Raw genomic sequence first — 21724 nt, 5'->3', positions numbered from 1 at the left:
AATGCACTATGTTAGTTAGATGTGAGACATGACAAGAAGAACAAGATGAGCTCCATATTCTTTTCTTTTTAGATAGAGTTTCACTCTTGTTGCCCAGACTGGAGTGCAATGGCACAATTTCGGCTCACCACAACCTCCGCCTCCTGGGTTCAGGTGATTCTCCTGCCTCAGCCTTCCGAGTAGCTGGGATTACAGGCATGCGCCACCACGCCGGGCTCATTTTGTATTTTTAGTAGAAACGAGGTTTCTCCATGTTTGTCAGGCTGGTCTCAAACTCCCAACCTCAGGTGATCCACCCGCCTCAGCCTCCTAAAGTGCTGGGATTACAGGTATGAGCCACCGCACCCGGTTAATGAGATCCATATTCTAAAAGAAGCCACAATTTAGTGGGTTTTTGCCAAATACATATAACAATAGTAAGAGCTATCATAAATATATGAACAAAATGTTTGTGTACAGAGGACAGGGAGATCAGTGGGCTTAGGGGAGCCAGGAAACATCTTCCCAAAGGAAGTAACTTGCTCTGAGACTTGAGATATGAAGATCGTATCCTAGGCAAATGGATTAGCTCTCACCAAGTTTGACTTCAAACTAACCTGGCTTGTCCACAGAGGACTAAAACATTTAGCATGGCAGGCAGATGGGAGAGGGCGTGAATGCACTGGCTGGACTGTGCTGTTGAGAAGAGTCTGGATTTTATTCTAAAAACGTATTTCGAGAATATAAAGAGGATGTTCAGCATTACTTGTTAGGATGATACATCTAGAGGAAGAACGAGTAATGGACTATCTGAGGAAAAGTTGGCATTATCAGAAAGACTAGTTAGAGACAATCGAAGACAGAAGTACTAGAATCTGGACCAAGGCCATAGTGAGACAGACCAAAGCTGACTTTAAGAGAGTGAGTAGATTGGATTTGATGACTGGTTAGACAGGAGGCAGGTTAAAGAGATATTGATATCATTTAAAACTGTAAATATCCGTTTTTGTTTCTGCTTTTAAGTGAGGATTAAAGAGTTAAAAAAAATGCTGTGTTTTCAGTACAGTGCCTGGTGCATATCTAGGTCTCTGGAGAAAAAAATAACCAGTTACAGATGGAGTATTAAGTTTGCAAGGCTTGTAGGAGACTCAGGTAATTAAGTGGGATCTTGCTGGCAATGGATGCTTATGAGTCTTCAGCATACACAGGTTAGCCAGGATTTGAGATTCATCTCTCAAAAACACCCCAACTTATGTCTTTCAGGAATGCAGAGAGACTGGGAGTAGAAGTGACTCAAAGGGGGAAGCCCTCATTATTTAAGGAGAAGATTAGGAAAATAGAAGGCGGATAAAGTGATCTCAATAAAGAAAGTGATCAATGAGGAGTATCTCAAACCCTTGGAAGAGTTTCAGGAAAGCAGAGGCAGGTGATGGGATCGTGTTACGGAGAGATCAAATACAAGAAGGACTAACATCAGGTGTTGGGTCCTCACAATTAGGACCTCATCTAGTTTATAGCATATCATATCTAAACTCTAACCTCACTATTAGCATTGACCATATTTCTCATATAATTATGAATTTCTAGATGCCTTATAACATTTTGCAAAATCTTTCTGTCCATTAGATATGTTCAGTGAGTTGGGACAATTTTGCCTAAGTCTTTCTTAGAAGTTACTTCTATACTTAAGGGCATACTTGGAAATGACTGAGGACTGACAAATATATGTGACCTAAGCAGCTGGAGAACTTTCATTTCAGGAAATAGGGGGAAGGGAAACTGCAGACATCCCAAGCCCAGTGAAAACATTCAGACTGAGTACTAGGTTACATAATAGTGAACTTCTATGTTTATTTCTTACCAAGTCAACAAGTTTGACTTTACTGATTCCGATTTTGGGTTCTAAAGTCAGGAGATATGCAGTTCCTATTTCCAGCCTCACCATTTAGTTGCTATATAACCTTAGACAAATGACCTAGCCTCTTTGTGTTTCTAAGTGAGGATTAAGGAAAAAAAAATACATGTTATATTTTCAGTACGGTGCCTGGTGCATATCAAATGCTCAAGAAATGGTAGTTACTAATGTTTTTATTAAATTACACTGGTACCTCTTGTTGGTGGAGGAGATACATTTCATGATCCCCAGTGGAGGCCTGAAACCAGATAGTACCAAACCCTACATAAACTGTAATTTTTCCTGTAAAGACGTATCTATGACAAAGTTTAATTTATGCATTAGGCACAGTAAAAATTAACAACAATATAACAACATACTGTAATAGAATTATGTGAATGTAGTCTCTTTCTCTTAAAATTTCTGCTCGGTTGACCACAGGTAACTGACACCACCAAAAGTGAAACTGCAGGTAAGAAGGGACTACTAGATACTTGTAAATCCCAGAAGTGTTGAAAGCTTTCCTAAGTGCAGAAAGCTCTAATAAGCCTGTGGCAAAGTTGAAAGACAAGTATATTAACTTTACATCAGTTTTTCATGATTTTTAGACTTCATTATGAATTTGATTGACATTGAAAACCATGATCAAAAATAATATCACCAACTTGGATAGCAAAGTTGGCAGGAAATCTTTATTTATACACTTCATAAAAGTAAAGCAAAACACTCACAGAATCTTAAATGTTAAATCTTCCCATTTCTGTTTGAAATAACCAAAGATTTCAAAGAAAAGAAAGTGGGCTAGCAATTATTGAGTGCCAGTCATGTGCCAAATACTTAAGACATTTTATTGCTCCCAAAATGACTGCAAAAAATAAAGTCAGTTTTACAGTTGAGGAAACCGAGGATTAACAAGGTTAATTGACAAATTTAGGGGCTCCAGCTAACAGGTGATGAAACAAAGTTGAAATCCAAGTTTTGTCTACTCTAAATCTCGAAGTATTTCCTCTACAGACTGAGCATTTCCTTCACCTTTTTACCCACATATCTGCCATTTTAACACAATTCTGCCCTTCTCACAGAATACTATGGGATTCTTCTTCACATTTTAATAACTAGTTTCCTAAGATCAATAATTATATATTTTTAATTTTGGGAATACTAAATTCCAAGGTAGTCAATTATGAACTCGGGATCCTAAAATCTTAATGCTGGAAGTAACCTTAGTTTTTACTTCATCTAACAGAAGAGAATATAGAACCTAGAGAGGTAAGTTGACTTGTACAAAATGTCACAGTTCATTAATCATAACACCAAGAATAAGAAATATACACTGCATCAGGTGACTTTCAGACCTCAGGTTTTCCAGCATAAGCAACTTAAAGTTACTGTGCGTGTGTGTGTGTGTGTGTGTGTGTGTGTATTCAGTCAATATACTCATTAGCTTTTGTTGTTAAGCTTCTATAAATTCCCCAAAACCAGGCTTCCAGTATGTATGTGCGTGCCTGCGTGTGTTTGCATACATTCTTGTATGTGCATGCATTTGAATTATTTAGAGGAGGTGTTTCTTAAACTAAGTTCATTTGAGCAGTATTTACTGCATGCATACTCTTTGCCAGCTGTTCTTCTGAGGGGCTGAGGACATAACAAAACCCTTGCATTCAGAAAGTATTATAAGCGCAGTGTCTCTGGCACAAGACCAGCCTAATTAAATTTCAATGGTCAAATTAACATTTCTCCACAAAAATTATTTTGAAGAAATGAAAGATGTAACTGATTCTTGACCTTCTTAGGGGATCTTCTGTGACACCATTTACAGATCATTAACGCTTTTATGCCTGTATTATAAAGTACTTGACATTCTAACCGAAGTTTATATGGACACAGAGTATATTTTCCACAATTCACAAAGTATATTTCAATATTTACTGAGGAAATGGTGTTCACTAAGGCACTTCTAAATATGTTTTTAAAACGGCAGGACCTTACCAAAAATGGTCATAGCTATTTATGTGTTACTCCAACCTTAATCCTGTCTATATACTTCTCTTTCTTAATCTATGCCAATGTGAACTTACAGTGACAGCTTTTCTCCAACAGAGTCCATATCTCTTTTTCTGCGAATCCAAACTAAAATCAGAGATGATCCATTTAAAGGTGCATTTATTGAATGCTTGCTGTGCATGGCATATGCAATCTGATCTCATCCTCACGGCAGACAGTTCCAGGCAGTTGTTATTACCTCTATTTTACAGATAAGCAAACAGGCTCAGAGAGGTTAAATGATGCATGTAACACACGTGGCTCAGTGGGAAGCTGAGTATTTGAATTCACTTAAGATGCTAGAGTCCAAGTTTCACCTAATTTCTAACTCATCGTTAGGAAGCATGCAAAAAAGTAAAATTTATCAAATGGTAAGAACTTTCATAGAGAATTTCCATCTTTTCTTAAGGTCAGTGAAAATGGTCAACTTTCAAATGCTTTTCCAATATTCACACAGATTTCAAACTGTTTTCATTGAAAAGAAACATAAGAATCCAATGGGTATCTCCCAAGCCTAACTGTACTATTATCATCCACAGATGAAACATTAAGAATAACAATTACTACAGTAGGACTCCTTTTCTCTTAAGGGGAAAACAAGTCCCTGGAAGAATATTAAGGAAATGGACAGAAAACAGGGCTGCTACTGTAGAGAATGAAATTATGAGCAATGACCATGACTGCCTGCCTCAGAAAACCACTGGTGTGGGAAGATGTGCACATGTAAACAATGACGTATGTGTCTGCATTAAATCTTCCTCATTCTATATATTCTAACGAGTCTTTAGCCCATCACAAAGTAAATACTTTGTTTAATGAACACAGCACTCATTTTGACTAGAACTGTGAATCCAAATTGTGGTTTTGGAGGCCTTAATATTAATAATGGAATTTTATACCATATAATTTAAATCATATAACTACATAGACCTTTGCCTTTATTTTATACATCCAGGTCCAGACTATGTAATGTGTGGCTAAAATGATACACTTAAAATACCAGAAATCTCTTATTCAACTTTTAGACCAAAAACATACACAGCACCTTAATTGCATTATTTCCCTGTAAAATTTCATTTAAGTACTGTTTTTGCTGAGATTTATTTTTCTATACTTTTAGGAGAAAGTCATAATGTACAGTTTCTAGTATGAGGCAGCACTTTACATCTAAAATAATATATTGAGCCAATCTGTCCTGATAAGACCTCAAATGAGGATCCTGGCAACTACTGTAACATGAGTTGCACAATCCCTATTTTTCAAGTATAGGTGCTCAAACTGTTAAAGTGCTTAGCCAGACTGTTATTCACTGTCAGGAAATTAATCCACGTTAATCCGAGAATAACCATAACAAACAGCCATCCTTAGAGGGCCTATTATGCTTGCATCTTTGCACAACACTCCTTTTAAGTCATAAAACAATTCAACGAATTACATATTATAATTCCCACCTCACAGACTAGACAATTGAGAGCCAGGGAAATTAAAAGTATTGCTCAAAGGGCACAGCTATTACATTTGAGGAAGAAGATATTTGAAAAGGGAACTTTAAAACTCGTAAAACCCAGTAGATTTCTGGGCATAGGGTCCTCGGCAGATTCTGGTAGACAACTGCTTACTCACAAATGTCTTTCAGTGGGCACCAACCTGGGTCCTGACACCCACTGATGAAGTAAGTTTCCAGCTCTGTCATGGCCCTCATTCTTTGAACAGTACATGAACAAATGCAGTGCTTCTGAACAAATTAGTTTAAAACAAATCAGTACTTAACCAAAATGCAGGGCCAACTCTGACTACTAAACCAAAGGTGTTAACCCCCAGGTGGGCCATAGGTTCCTAACAGTAGAGTTCTGAAATGATTTACCAGTATGAAAGATGATGACACCTTAGATGCCCCATTAACTCCAGATTTCAAAATGTTTAAGTGGAGGGGGATGGGAGGACACATTTCAGACCAAAATTTTGAACAGATTCTCTCTCTCTTCACTTCTCTCCCTTTCTCTCTCTTAGGACAATTGCATGTGTACATTAAGTGTGGAGGGTACAGGGAGGAGGTGACACTATCAAGGAGAGGAATGTGCTTTCAGACCTAATTAGAGCAGCACTTAAGAAATTTTGATGTCAATGAAAGATAAATATATATGTATATTTATATATACTTATCTATATATTTATATATATTTATATATATATTTACATAAAGAAAATAAAATCTCCTCCAATTAGCAGACCCAACCTAATTTCAAGGCTGGGGTTCCCATGTGAAGCCAGGAACTGAACTATAAAGTGAAAAAGCATCAAAGTACATGTTTTTCTTCTTACTTTTTTGTTTGTCATTGTGCTAAGTTCCAGATGAGCAGGAACTTAATACAACTTGAGTCATTCCATGTCTACAAATGGTGACTTCACTGTGGTAATGTAAAACAAAGCAAATAAGCAAACAAATACAAAAAAAGTGCAGAGAACTATGAAAATATATGCACAAGTCTATGGGGATTTCAGGGAATAAAACCATCTTGCACAATTATTTTTATAGGTTGGTAAATTTATTGCCTGATCTGTGTTCCAACAGGAAACATGTGCCCAGAAAAATAAATTAGAGAAGTGCTCAGCTGTAGGCTAGTTTAGTTAAGGAGTAATGAAAAGGATAAGAATAGATGATGTGAGTGTAAGAACAGGCTCAGAAGCTTTCAGCTGCGTGTTTCTGGTTTCTATTATCACCTCTCTAATATAAATCTAACCCTACAGTTCTTTAATGACTCTCTGAGGACCACCACTCACAGGATTAAACACTAAGAAAGGACCCAGGAGAATGCTGCCTTTCATCTCCTTTGGGATATGTCAGAGTAGTGGATCTTATTTTTTTTTAAAATGGTATTCAAGCCAGGGTTATCTAAACTATGCTATAGAAAGGAAAAGAAGAAAGGAAGAGGGAGAGAGGGAAGAAGGGAGGAAGGGAAGAGAGACAATGAATGTTGGAGTTTGTAACCCTTGAAGTCTAAACTGGCAGAAGTTTTATTTCAAGCTCTCAGGACCAATGTGCCTTCCTTTGACCCTTACTCATAAAACAGCATTCAATATACAGGAGTAGCCAGGCTATGTGTAGCTGTCCAGTTTGGATCCCAAAATGACTTTTTTTTTTTTTTTTTTGCCTGGCGTTCTGAGGCTTGTGTGAGTCACCTGTCTCATGCTGTTTGGCCATTAATGAAAGAGTTATAGCTTCTCTAGGCCTCAGTTTCCTTTTTTTATTGACATGAGATCTCTGGAGACTCTTCTGGCTCAAAAGTTACATGAGTCTATGATTCTGATAGAAGGCCCCAGAGAGGAATAGAGAAGAGTGAAGGGGGAAAGTTCTGTAAAAAACGCCAGCTCCATGACTTTGGCAGCAATGGGAGAGGAGGGAAGGTGATCCTACAGGCGCTCAGCTCAGACTTTCTAAGCATTTTCCACCTTCTGCTTTATTTTTTTATATTGGCCTCTTTTTCCAAGACAAAGCTGGCACATGAGAAGCATGAATGCTCAACATAGACCTCTTCTTCAGCTGCCTTTTCTAAGTTACCACAGGACACTAGATTTCTTCCTTTCTCTGAGGAGCTGTGAACTGGTGATATTGGAAAGGTTTCTGGCAAAACCCAACTCACTGCTCTACAGTCCATGCACAGTCTCTCTGTAATCCAGAGAAGTCCTCAGTGAGAAGGGGGTGGAGTTGGAGAGAAGTAGGTCCTTCTTGTTTCATTTTTAGCACTGGCATGAACCCGGGTAATGTGAAGAGCACATCTGGGCATGTGTATGCAAGAGTGATTGTGGAAAGTACAGCCACTTCTCTCTACCAGCTTCCTCCCCCCAAAACCCACCCTTTCTCCCTCCACCCATACACCAGCAAGAAGCCACCCTTCATCTGCTTGGTTTATTGTCATATTTTTGTGTTAATACATTCTGTTGATCTGCAATGTCAGGTCGGATAATGAAATTTAAATTGAGTCCCTTCGATTTCCAATAGCCAAACATTTGTGCATCTAACTCCGTGGCTGACAAGCAACTTAAATGCATTCTAGAGTGTCAGTCACACAGCACTGGCACCCCACACTGCAGCGGCTTTCTTGGGGAGATTTTTTTTTTTTTTTTTTTTCCTGGTGAACATTTGCAAAGGCGTCTGCCCAGGATGCAGTCAACCTGCATCCTTATAGCAAACTGTCTTATCAGAGAGCAGAGACTGATGAAGCAAATACGTGGGCCACCCATTCCCTTATTTTCTGGCCCCCAATAGCCAGTTCTTTAAAAAAACACCAAAGGGAGAGAGAGGATAAAGAGACCAAAAACACCAAATTAACTGACATTTTCTTCACCAATAAATAAGAAAATAAAGGTCACTCACTGTATTTCAGACTGATCACAGCAACATCCAGATGGAAATCCAGGCAGTTAAGAACAAGAGAAAACGCATGATCTTGATACCAAAAAGAATAAAAATTTAAAAAAGGAAGTTGATGAAGAAAAATCCAACTGCAATTATCCGTCAATTTTAGTCAACATAGGCACAAATCCAACTGTGCTCTGCTGGTTTCTCTCCCCCAATCAATGCCTCATTCTGCCGCGGTCAACTTTTCTCCTCTGAAATTTCTTTGCAGATGTATTATTAATTTCCTCTCCTCTTGTGGGAAATTCAAAAAGAAAAGAAAACACCACCACACCAGTTCTTTACTTTGCTAAAAAAGCCCCAAACTTTTCATTCCAAAATTATCTCCTTGGCTCACTTTCTCCTTTATAGAGAAAAATGAACATACTTTTTTCTTTGTGAATCCACGGTTCTCCATTTCCAATCATCCTTTTTTGGGGGGGAGGGGAACAGCTGCTTTAAGATTATTTATTTATGTCAGAACACACCAATCCCCGCGGGTCTAACCCTGGTTTATTTCATTCTTGAATGCTCCCTGTGTGCACATATACACATTTGTGTTAAGATCCAGGGCTCACAAGAAAAAGCTTCGTTCTTCCTTCCTTCTTGCACAATCAGTTTATCCATTGCGTTCGGTTCCAGGAGAGAGCTGTGTCCCGCATCCTTCATTTTTGCAAGGCACCCAACAGCCACCACCACCAAAAAAAAAAAAAAAAAAAAAAAAAAAAAAAGTCTCCTTTTACATCGTCAATTCCTCTCCCCAGCCTCCCGGGGACTTCGAAGAATTTGGGGAGCAACTTCCCCCCCACTCGCCATCCTTCCGGCCGGCCCCTTCGCCAAAGATCTGATTAGATTTCTCATCACAACCCAGTGCGCAATTGAATTTTTGATTTCAGCCACCCGGCCAGCCACCTTCCCCTCTCCCCTCCAAACTCCGGTTATATCCTGTCTCCTTCCCTCCACCGCCTCTGCAATTTCATAATCTCACGTTAAATGGAGTGCGGGGGGCGGGGGCGGGGGCGGGGGCGGAGGTAGTGGAGGAAAATTTCAAGGCTCCGTCAGCTGTCAAGAAGAAACCCATTCCTCCCCCCGCTACTTTTTTTTTTTTTTTTTTAATAAGGCTCGGGGTGCCTTTTCCTTCCTCTGTCCCCACCCCCACCCCCAGCACCCGGTCCAGATCCTCCAGGTGTTGCAGAACTCCGCGGTTGGGGCCGGGATCACGGGGGAGACGCGGGATGCGGTCCCTCGCCGGTGGCCCCTGCCAGCCCCCGGGTCCCCTTCTCCTCCATCAGCCGGCAGTGGCTCCGGGGGCGCGGCGGTGATGTAAGTTGAGACTGGGGCTTTTATTTCAAATGGGGAGGATGAAGTGAGGGGACAGACGGGGTGGTAGGCAAATTAAAAAAACAAACACGAAAAAAGAAAGAAAAGAAAAAGAAGAAAAAAAGAAAAAGGAACAACACGGGTAAGAAAAAAAAATTCCTAATCGCTGGTTCTTCTCATCCTTCTCAAATGCAACTGCAGCTTTGATCTCATTTCCAGCTGCGTTGGGTACATTTTGGAGCCACAAGTTGGTTCCCGTTGGCGCAGACCTTCCCGATGCCTGCTAGTCCTCTGCGAGGAGACGCGTTTTCGGGAGCGCAGCTGCTCCGCGCCGTCCTCAGCGCCATCGCCCTGGCTCACGGCTCCCTGCGCGGCAGAAACCCCAGTCCCCTTCCATCCACTTCGGTTTGAACTCTCTTCCTCCCCCTCCCTCTGCTCTCGCCTCTCTTTTTCTCCCAAATAAATGCTCTCCCAGCGCCGGCGGCAGCTCTTGCCAGCCTAGGCTTTCTCTCGACCAATGCCACGTCCTGACGCTTAGGGTCCTAGCTTCCAAAAGCTCCTTTCGGACTGCAGTCGCTTTCCCTCCTCTGCCCCTCTTTCTTTCCCCTTTTCCTTTCCCTTTCTCCGCTTGTGATCAGTAAAATACAATTACCCAATTACCTCCCATCATCTTAGCACTGATTGGTCAATTGCATTAACACTTGAAGTCAGGGAAGAGGGGATTGGAGCTTCTGAGATGTGGCACTGCTGCCACCTGGAGGGCAGAGCCGGAACAGCTGAGTCTAAAAGCAACCCCCGCGCTGGGAGGTTAGTAATAGGCAAAAGAAATTCAGGCTGTGTGGGAGAAGTCAGTTTTTTCGAAAAGCTTGCCTGTTTTCATCCAGAAATCCAGGAGTTTTGAGCTACAAAGAGGAAGACATTAAAATCAAATCACCACTAAGATTCAAAATTATCACCAAACACACAAAGCTGTTGCTTTCAGGTTGCAGGGTAAGAGCCTCTCCTAGTCAAGCACACTGGTCCCAAGCTGTGGATTAACACAGTACTATTGCTTAGCTGGGCGCGGTGGCGCACGCCTGTAATCACAGCACTTTGGGAGGCCGAGGCGGGAGGATCACGAGGTCAGGAGATCGAGACCAACCTGCCCAACATTGTGAAACCTCGTCTCTACTAAAAATACAAAAATTAGCCAGGAGTGATGGCGTGCATCTGCAATCCCAGCTACTCGGGAGACTGAGGCTGAATTGCTTGAACCCGGGAGGCAGAGGTTGCAGTGAGCCGAGATCGGGCCATTGCACTCCAGCCTGGGCGACAAGAGCAAGACTCTGTCTCAAATAAATAAATAAATAAATAAATAAATAAATAAATAAATAAAGAATAGGCTCAGGCTCATCAGAAAGAATCCAGAGTAACTTAAAAGCTACTGGAGAGGGAGGCTGTGGTCGGGCAGGATAATCTCACCAGGAGGAAGCAACTGTAAAGGCGAGATAGTAGCCTTCAGCCTATGCAGTGTTGCAGTAAATTGGCCTGTTCAGTCTGTACAAGACATCCAGGACAGCTTGACAACTCAATTCCAACATCCCCTGATCGAGGATGTGGACTTTTCCATCAACTCGTATTAGAGAAATAGTTGGCACATTTCGAATTCACTGGGTCTCCTTAGAAGGACTGGGCCAACAAAATAATGCTATTAATATTATATTTATATTGGTTTCTTTCTCCAATGTATAATTTTCATAAGGCCCCTTCAGTAACCTATGGACATTCACTTTTTGTCATTTATGTAGGTAACATTGAGATATGAATAAATGAAATTAGGAATGATAATTTAAACAATACTCTATATATATGGAATAGATTAAATAAATGTTCCTCTGTTTTGTGTGCCCTAAGTAATGATCTTTGTGCTGGTTTTCTTTATTTTTGAGAGAACAGAATATGTACTTGGTTTAAAAACAGTTTTAAAGAAAGTGAGTAAATTATAATGGAAGGTAGCCTCAAACAGAAATGAGAAAAGATTTATTAAGAGAACATCAGAGGCATATCCAAGTTTATACAAAATGCTATTTTTTTCTTTTCTGTTCCCATTATAGTACATGGTATTTCCTTGCTTAGAGTTAAAAAAAAATTACATCTGTAATGTTCTTTGCGTACTAAGAGCATACTGTAACGTGCATCTCAGATGTCAGTACATGCAAGGGGAAAGACTTTTCCTTGCACATGGATTGTGATTTATTGTAATTTCTCCATCTTTTTAGAGAGCTTTGATGTTATGAATTACATCAAAATGTGAATTTTTTGAGGGTTAGTGGCGTTGCTTCTATTTTTAAATGAATGCTGTATTGATTGATTCAAAACACTAGTGAGCAGTTGACTTTAATTTGTGTTTTGAAGCTTTTACCCTTATATGCCATTTATAGTTTATCCACTAATAAACGATTAAAAAGTACATTCACTAGCGGTACTAGATAGCTTCAAAGGAGTCTATCCTCCGATTCTGAAGTAAGCTAGAAGCCATTTGAAATGAAAATTTTCTTTTTAGGGATTTTGACAGCAAAGGAAAGCCAATGATTTGTTTTTTTCAGAGCTAATTATTAGCTATCTACCAGAATCTTTAATACTATCAGAATGAATTAATCTATTAGGCAAAGCAGCAAGGACAGATAAGTGCTATTTGGCCAAAAGGGAAAACAGAACAGCTTCCCTCTCCTGTTAACCTTCCCCTTCAGCAGCTACAGTATCTTTACTTACATCATCGACTCATTCACACGATATGACCCTGAATTTGTCACGTGGCTTTCATTTGTAGATTTCGATTGAACCAGTCATTATTGACAATCCATACGGCGTGGTTTCTGTTACACTTCTCATATATATATCACCTTATTTAATACTCAAAACAACACCCTGAGAGATTTTGAAGATGGAAAAAATGAAGCTTAAAGTCACAAACTTGGTAAATGACACAGCCAAAATTTGAACCCAGATCTACTCAATGCCAGGTCTTCCAGTTTTGCGATAACATCTAGGTTTTGGTAACATGGGGAACACCTGTATGTCAGTTATCAGCATGCAGGCTGTCATTTTCTGCCCTGAAAGCCAGGTATGAATTTGTAACCCTTTCAGAGGATGGCAATACCACATTTGTCACTGAATGACCTTACTCAAAGAGGATTGGAATAAGTAGTAAACAAGCTAACTGTCATGAAAGTATGCATGCAAACCAAATTGTTGCTGAAAAAACCATAATTATAGATATTTATGCAGTAGAGGTTGCCAGGTACTATTAACAATGACAGAGTATGTGTTCAAGTAAAAATTTTTATAAAAGCTCTTTTAGAAGAAATAATATTACACCATCACCCTCCCCATTAGCCCATCTAGTTACCAAAGGCATGGAGAGGACAAAACGCTTATTGAAATGACATGGCTTGGGAGAAGAGGAGGCACAGTGCTAGCATGCTAGATTTGTTCCATAGACGTGCAAATTTCTCTTTTGTTCTTCTCTGATTTGTAGACGTGAGTCATTAAACAAAACTGTTATCTTATTTCACTGTATGTTCATGACTATAGCCGGTGTAATCTTTAGCAAACAGCAGGGGACAGCATCTTGTAATCAGAAATACAAAATAGCAAATAGAACAAATTCAGTAACTTTGCTTAAAAATAAAAAAGTGAATGTGTCTATTGTGTTTATTAATTGGATTTTACAGGCTGTAGGCAACTCTATTGAAGCACAATACATACTTAAAGTTTGTGTCTTTATTCTGTGCTATAAATCCTGGAAATAAATATTCTCTTTTCACTTCCAATAGTATTACACAGGGACCAGAATATCCTCTGGCATAATCATATCAAGCTTGCCTGTATAGTCACACATAATGACATGTGAATTAATTTCATTAAAACAACTTACTTTTTTGAAACTACTTTGACTTTAAAATTCAATACTCAGTGGGAGTTTACTAAGAGCAGGGAAAACTGCCTTGCAAAATCAGCAGATCTCCTGATAACTCATTCACTATTTTGAAAACAGCATGGGGGAAAATGCCCCCATGATCCAATCACCTCCCATGAGGTCCCTCCCCCAACACATGGGGATTACAATTTGGATTACAATTCAAGATGAGATTTGGGTGGGGACACAGAGCCAGACCCCATATCAGGAGGTTACTGCAAAGTTATGTAAAAGGAAATCAAGTGGAGAATCAGAGTGATCATTGCAATCAACTACAACCTCTCTCCCTTATGAATAACAAAGGTCCTCAGTGATTACTGGGGTTTGCTGGAAAGAAAATTGTCCACATTAGTGACCATCTAATCAGTCACTTATTTCAACATATGTATAATAATCTCCAGTTATGTGCCAAGTATTATGGAAGTCATCACTAACTCCTCTGTTACCTTTACTTTCCTGATAGCACCTGTCGATGCTGTCTCAGGAATGGCTCACAGATGTGTACCAAAGAGAGTGTACACATTTCTCTTTACTATTTTAGAGAGACCACTATCGGGTTCCTCTGTGGACTCTGCCACTCATCTTTCTTCTTACCCATTCTATCTCCTCTCTAATACCAGTTAGCTTGTGAAAAAGGAAAGAAGAGAAAAGTTTAAATGAACAAACATTAAAAGGAAAATCTGTTCCATATGTACAATGACAAGAAACCACAACATTGAAAAAACTATTTGTAATATATAGAAAAAGATTCATAGTTTAAATACAAAAATAGTTCTTAAAATAGCTAACATGAACGGGAAAAATACTTGAATAGCCAATTACCTGAAGAACTAGTTATTTTGACATGTATTGGGACCCATGTTGCTTAACACAGTGCCTGGTTTGACCTCTTAATAAATTTTGATTGACTAGATGAATGAACTGTCCACTTGGTTGGGGGAGGAACGTGGATAGATAGTAGCTATGCTAATTACAATCAATGGTGAGTAATATGGTCAGAATTTTACAGAAGTGTAAAGAGCTGGGAGTGGAAGGCAGAGGAGACAGTAGCTACCTCAATGTGGCGCCAGACCAAGAGGACTTCACAAATAGAAACTGTATTAGGCTGTTCTTACATGGCTATACCAAATACTTGACACTGGGTTATTGATAAGAAAAGAGGTTGAACTGGCTCATGGTTCTGCTCTACAGGAAGCATGGGAGCATATGCTTCTGGGGAGGCCTCAGGGAGCTTAAATTCATGGTGGAAGGCAGTGTGTGAACATGGTGGGAGCAGGAGCAAGACAGAGAGAAAGGGGAGGTGCTACTGACTTTTAAACAAGATTTAACAAGAATTCACTAACATGAGGAGAGTACCAAAGGGGATGGTGCTAAACCATTCTCGAGAAATCTGCCTACATGATCCAGGCATGTCCCTCCTGGCCCCACCTCCAACATTAGGGATTACAATTTGACATGAGACTTGGTGGGGACACAGATCCAAACCATATCAGAAACGCTAATGTGTTCAAGGCTTCATGAATGTGAATGTAGTTGATGATTGCAGAACTGCCCATATGGCAGCCAGAGGACAAAGAACAAAATGCATTCTAAGAAAAATTAATTTGTTACCCGAAGATTAACGGAGTTAAATCTTAACTAACTTACAAACTCAGCTATGGTTGAGGGGATCAACTATTAGATGCCATGTAGAGATCCAAAGAGTACAGCTTTTGAAATACAGTCATTCCTCTGTATCTGTGGGGAATTGATTCCAGGACCCCATCAGACTGCAAAATCTGAGGATGCTCAATCCCTTATATAAAAGAGTATAGTATTTGCATGTAATCTGTGGACAGCCTCATATATTTTAAATCATATCTAGATTACTTACCCAATACAATCCTAATACAATGCCTACACATCATTTCATTCTTCAGGATTCAATGTAGTACTTAGCACTTGGCAAATTCAAGGTTTGCTTTTTGAAACTTTGTGAATTTTTTATTTCTTAAGAGGCAGAGTCTAGCTCTGTTGCCCAGGCTAGAATGCAGTGGTACAATCCTGGCTCACTACAGCCTGGAACTCCCGGGCTCAAGTGATTCTCTTACCTCAGTCTCCAGAAGAGCTAGGACAGGTGTGAGCACTGCACCAGGCTCTCTGGAAGGTTTTTGATCTGCAATTGGTTGAATCCACAGATGGGAAACCCACAGATATGGAGGGTTACCCATTGATACCTTCCTAGGACAATATCAATCACTAAAGAAGCTTGGGGAGGAAGGGCATTGGTGAAGGGGAGCATGTTGACAGATAATTCTGTCTTTTTCAGACCACATGAGGCAACGTGACAAGTTTGAGGAGTGACTTAAAGCAATAAGAAGAAAGCTGAAAGAAACAACGGTATGACAATTTGGCAACCACTTCTGAATGGCCTTCAACTATCTTTTACACATCCTTTCTAAATAGTGACCCAATCACTTTAAAAACACAATCTCCTTTATTAAATGTTTCTAAGGGAGAAGGTATTTGTGCGTAGATACTATGTAGTGGTATTTTTGTACTGTCTAAATTAGGAATCTTTGCACTGGGAATAAAATTGCCCACAAAGGTATCTTTAAAACTCCACCAGGAATTAGGAGATGGTGTGAATCCAGTTGTGTAATTTGGGAAGACAGCTGCATTTTATCCAGCTAAATCAGCACTTGATACTAAACAATTCCTAAAGAATGTCACTTTATTTTAGCATCAGCCATGCAGTGCAGATTCAAGAAATGATAGCCTTGTTTTCCCCACTGCGTTACTATTGTGCTTTCAGAAGATGAAGGCATAGATTTCAAAATTGAGTTCTCCTCACATTGAAGATTCATTTAGCACATCTGTGGTTCCAGGCCTCCAGCTGATTTAGTCGCTCATGATTCAAATAATGTTAAACAGTTTGCATTTTTTAAATGTCCAGGTCTCTAATATACACATTCTTAAGGACAAAAATGACTTTCTAGGGGATGCTATAGATTTGTGAAAAAATCATGTATGGTATTGACACTGAAAATGGAAACACCTTTATCACCTGAATAAAATAATGCCTCAGAAAATGAAAATAAGTATGTATAAACAAATACTTTCAAAATGGAAGGGGCTTAGGAATCCTTTGATTCACTACACAAATCTTCTTAATCCATCAAAAACTTTGTTAATTTTATAGGGGCAATAAGAGATAAAGTAAATATGCTCATGGCTAAGACTGTGAGGTATGTCCCAGATTTGTGGTCTCATTGCACAGAGTGAACACAGGGTGACTGTTACACGAGTGTTTGACATTTTTGCCACAACCTTCAATTGACAATTTTGAAAAGGATTTCTAGTGAAATTTTAAGAATACTTATGGAAATTCGCATTTTCACTAGGATAACAATTATGCCACATCGAATTTCAATTTCTTACTTTAATTCTTATGAATGTTTCCACAATTTTTTTGTTATTGTTCTTATTTTAGGGGTTACATTAAAAAGGCCACAGGGATTTTTCACTGCTCATACTGTCAGTTGTGTTTCTTTTACTTCTATGGTTAAAGAATGCTAAAATTATGATTATTGGAACAAAGTTTCTTTGAAGAGGCCCATCCTTCCTTTCTGTGTCTTTTTTTTATTCCTTTATAATAGCCCAAGGCCTCAACCTTAAGCAGTTCCCTTCTCCAGAAAGAATGATACTAAATGAAATAATTTGTACATAGGTGCTAACACTTTAATACTGTCCAATTCAATCCATTTATTTATTGAACAAGCAAATATTTATTGAATATAAATTTCAGTGGGTTCTGCATATACTATGACTTAGCAATGTTTTAGTAACTTTTCATCATTTGCCAGACACACTTATATTTTTGTAAAAGATTACTGTATATTTAGAAAGGGTATATGCTTGATCCAAGAAAACAGCATGGAGTCGAACCAAGAACAGCAAGTCTGGAATTTCATAGACCTCAGTTTGAATCTGACAAACATTCATTGTGCTTTAGGAGAACTGCAAATGCTTTAAGGCTGGAACTTAAGGGAAATGTGTGGCAGGAAAGAAGAAAAAATGCCAAGAAATGAACCTGCATATAACAGCCAGATCAAGAATTATTATTTTTTCTTTTTGGGGAGTTTTTTGGAAAGGTAAAGGAACATCACTGAGGGCTATTAAGAAGTGATGTGATAAGTTGGGGGTCTACAAAAGTTATCCCAGAGGCAGTATGCATATGAATCAGACAAGAACAACTGGAAACCAGAGAGAAATTGGGAAACTTGGAGGTTACGAGGATCTAAACAAAGGCAGAAGATCTGGAGTTGGAGAGAGAAAGGTGGGTATAAGAAATGTCAAGTGTTAGTATCTACAAAGTTTTTATTAATTTGCATATTTGTTGTGTTTGTGTGTATGTTTGTGTGCATGTGTGATATTCTATTTGGAGGCTATGAATAACTCTCAATCAATGTAACGAAGTACTCCCTCAAAATAATGCTCTATGAACATGGGATGGGCTTCCTTATAAGGTGGTGATGTTCCTGCCACTGGAGTAGCTCAAGCATAGGCTGCACGTGTGGTTAGTCCTTTAAGGCAAACTTATATTAGATTAGCAGTTCCTAGACATTGTCCCTGCTTAAATTTCTACTATAGCTACATGAGAAGAGTAGGGCATTATAGCGGGATTGTCCTATTAATTACTTGAATTTAAAGCAAAAATCTTCAATTTGTGATTAATTCTTATAATTTTACAATTAAAACATTTTTTTCTTTTATTTACTTTTGTTTTAAAATGCAAATATCTGACAAAAGAAAAGTTGAAAGCACCATATTGAGCCACTTGTATGCTCACATTAAGGACATAAAAAGTATTAAAGTCTGGGCCTCAGTAGACTGATGGCCTTTGAGAGACCTTTGGGCTTTTAGATTTTATGCTTTTATTGGAATATTGCTGCATGACAAAGTGCTTTCAGGTAGATCAACAGAGCAATGTGATTGACATTATTCAACCTTTCATAAAACAAACCAACTGTCTTAAACCATAATTGCAGGAAATGCTCCCAAAAGTTTCCAAGTGCAGCCTTTTCAAAAGCCAAATTCTAAAGTGAAATTGATGACATCTTACAAATACTTGCTCAAACGTTCCGTTTGCAGTAAAATACAACATTGGAAAATGTTAGGAGCCAAATTGCCAACATCATTCACCAAAGTCAACTATTTCAGAAGCTCCCTCCATAGAGACCTACAGACCTGTATCAAGTCATTTTCCACGTGTAATTTGGAGATATTGAGGGCCCTGGAAGTCCTAGCTCTTTTTCCTTAAGGTGCTGCTGACAAGTAATGCAATTAAATTAAGCTTCAAGTCATAGGAGGGTACCTCTAAGTGCCTGTACAGTTAAATGTCACTGGATTTCAAATGAAAATGACATGAATTGATTTACTGAGAAGAACCAAAAGAAAAGGAAAGTCAAAAAGAAACACAGCTTCTGGTAACATAATATGTAGATTAATGGCGCCCACTGATTGAAGTGTCAAAAAACACACCTTTCAGATATAAATGAAGCTACTGAAAGAGTTTGGGGTTTTTCTCACTCTCTTTTATTCATATGAAATATTAACTAATAAAGTCAAGGTAAAATTAGTTTTTCTTAGGATCTTTAACTTCTTCTCTACCTCAGAAGCTACCCGTTTAGACAAGAAAGTCTAGTGAAAGAGGGTAACATTCATTCAAAGGCATCTCATTGTACCAGAAATAAAATTAAAATACCTTGTATTGACTTACAAAATCCTCCTTTACCTGCTTCAAATTCTCAACTTCTTTTAGACTTTAAACCTTTTTTATTTTATTTTATTTTATTTTTGAGGCAGAGTCTTGCTCTGTCGCCCAGGCTGGAGTGCAGTGGCGCGATCTCGACTCACTGCAACTTCTGCCTCCTGGGTTCAAGCTATTCTCCTGCTTTCACTCCAGTTCAGATCCTGAGCACTCCTGCCTCAGCCTCCCAAGTAGCTAGGATTACAAGTGCATGCCACCATGTCCAGCTAATTTTTTTGTATTTTTAGCAGAGATGGGGTTTCACCGTGTTAACCAGGATGGTCTCAATCTCCTGACCTCGTGATCTGCCCGCCTCGGCCTCCCAAAGTGCTGGGATTATAGGCATCAACCTTATCCCACATTTCCTGCCCTTGCACTGGCCTCTCCAGGCATATGGACATTCTTCTGGTGCTCGAATAGGGCCGTGGCCCTAGCTGTTTTCTCTGCCTAGGACATTCCCCTCTGCTCTTTGCAGGCACTGATCTTTTTGATCTTCTAAGAGAGGCCATCCCTCTCAAGCAACTCAAGTAGCTACCCCATGTCTCTTGCAACATTTAAATTTTCTGCAGAGCCCTTATCTGATATCTGTTTTTATGGGTGGAGTTGTCTACCTCTGCTGAAATGTGTGGTCCATGAGAGTACAGACCTTACTTTCCTGTTCATGGCATATACTCCACTCACAGAATGGCAGCAAGCACAGAGCAAGTGCAGGATTCAAATTTTTGAATGAATAGCTAAAATGGTAAAAGTTAGATCTGGAAATCAACTGCATAATATTGATAAGACGTAGAGGTAGAGATTTGAGAAGGCAACATGCTGTTTCTGTTGGAAATATTCTCGGGTCACACCTAAGGAGGTCTTAATTGAATGACTATGTATCCAGTTTTATTTACATTTGTCAAATATGAAAAAAGGAATAATGTATGTTCTTAACTTCTAGCCATACACAGATAACATTGGATAAAAGTCTGAGTTCTTAAGCCCAGCACCAGAAGTTTGAGTATTGGCTCCCTTATGTCCTAGCCGTGTGACCTTGGTAAGTTATTTAACCTCTCTAACCCTCAAAGACCTCATCAATAACTGGTTACACCTGTTCTACAGAATTACAAAGATTAATATGAAGTAATGCAGAAGAATAGTTAGCACAGTTGCTGGCATCCAATAAGCACTCAATTATTAGTCATATTTGCTATTATTAACAAATGTATGGTACCAAGTTGGGCGTTACTATGGGTTCTGTCTTCTACATATGGTCACTTGACCAACCAGGTTGTTTTTTGTCTCTCCCTTAATAATGTAGCAAATGTGACCAACAAAACAGAACTTTGGCCCATTCTCTTTGAGCAGCTCTTCCTTGGTGTCTCTACCTGTGTCATTCAGCCAGACTGCCTGACTAGAGTTTAAAGTTGTTTTCATCAATATAGATGTATAGCAACATTAATGTTAAAACTACTTTTTGGAGGTGTATTAAGGAAAATGTCATTTTGTCCTTATCTTTCCTATAAAAATTTAGTTACTGTATCTTTAAAAAGGTCAGCCTTTTTCTCTTTCAAAGTGTCAAAAGAAATCTCAAAATATGGTGTGACCTTGAACTAATTACTTTCCCTTTCCGTGTCTCAGTTTACCTGTTTTAAATAAGTCTAATAATTCCTAACACAGCAGCTGCTCACTTCATAGTAGTGAGGTGAAAATTAGTTTCTCATGTTCAAAACCTGAGTCACCTTCAAAACTGTCCTCGATACACACCCCCACATTCATTTATCTGCCAGGTTCTTTCGTTCTCCCATGGGCAAAGTGTATGGCATGTGTCCCTTCCTTTACACTCTACCTGCTTTCACTCCAGTTCAGACCCTGAGCACTCTTCCCATCCTGCCCCAATCCAACCCACCCATGGCTAATACACAGCCAAAAGCACCAGCTGTCATGCAAACAGCATGGTCCACTTATTGAGTGCTTACTCTGTGCCAGGCGCTGTGCTCAGCACTTCATGTGCACTGTCATTTCACTGTAGCTCCAATGATTGCCACGCCCACATTCAGAGACTCTCATTAGCTACATGCTGATATCCCCATTCATTACCCTTTATAACACGTCCCTAAGTTTGTACTGCCATTCACTGTTTAATGATCTTGGGTAAAACGTGCTATGAAATCTCAAAAGATCTCAATTCGTCATCAATAAAATAAGTGAAAATTATAGTTCAACCTCACAAGTTTATCATGTTTTTTTTTTTATCTGTGGCACAATTGCTATTTCAATTCATCTATCTATCTATCTATCTATCTATCTATCTATCTATCTATCTAATATCTATCTATGTATTTTTTTTTTTTTTTTTTTTTT

The 21724-nt window shown here is 39.1% G+C and overlaps 1 protein-coding gene across 4 annotated transcripts in view; it reads right to left on the bottom strand.

The window, feature by feature from the left end:
- LRRC4C (leucine rich repeat containing 4C) overlaps positions 1 to 21724 on the bottom strand; it is a 1320805-nt gene that overhangs the window by 170288 nt on the left and 1128793 nt on the right. For 2 of the 4 annotated variants that reach the window (XM_025356752.1, XM_025356751.1), the window contains exon 1: positions 8292 to 10255. The exons of the other annotated variants lie outside the window; for them this stretch is intronic. The gene's annotated coding sequence lies outside the window, so the exon portion shown is untranslated. Of the gene's footprint in view, positions 1 to 8291; positions 10256 to 21724 lie in introns of those variants that run through there. 4 annotated transcript variants of the gene reach the window in all.

Source organism: Theropithecus gelada, chromosome 14, assembly GCF_003255815.1.
Source record: "Theropithecus gelada isolate Dixy chromosome 14, Tgel_1.0, whole genome shotgun sequence".
In the NCBI taxonomy this organism is placed as follows: domain Eukaryota; kingdom Metazoa; phylum Chordata; class Mammalia; order Primates; family Cercopithecidae; genus Theropithecus; species Theropithecus gelada.
The sequence above is the reverse complement of the archived record's forward strand: the minus strand, read 5'-3'. Positions and strand labels throughout refer to the sequence as shown.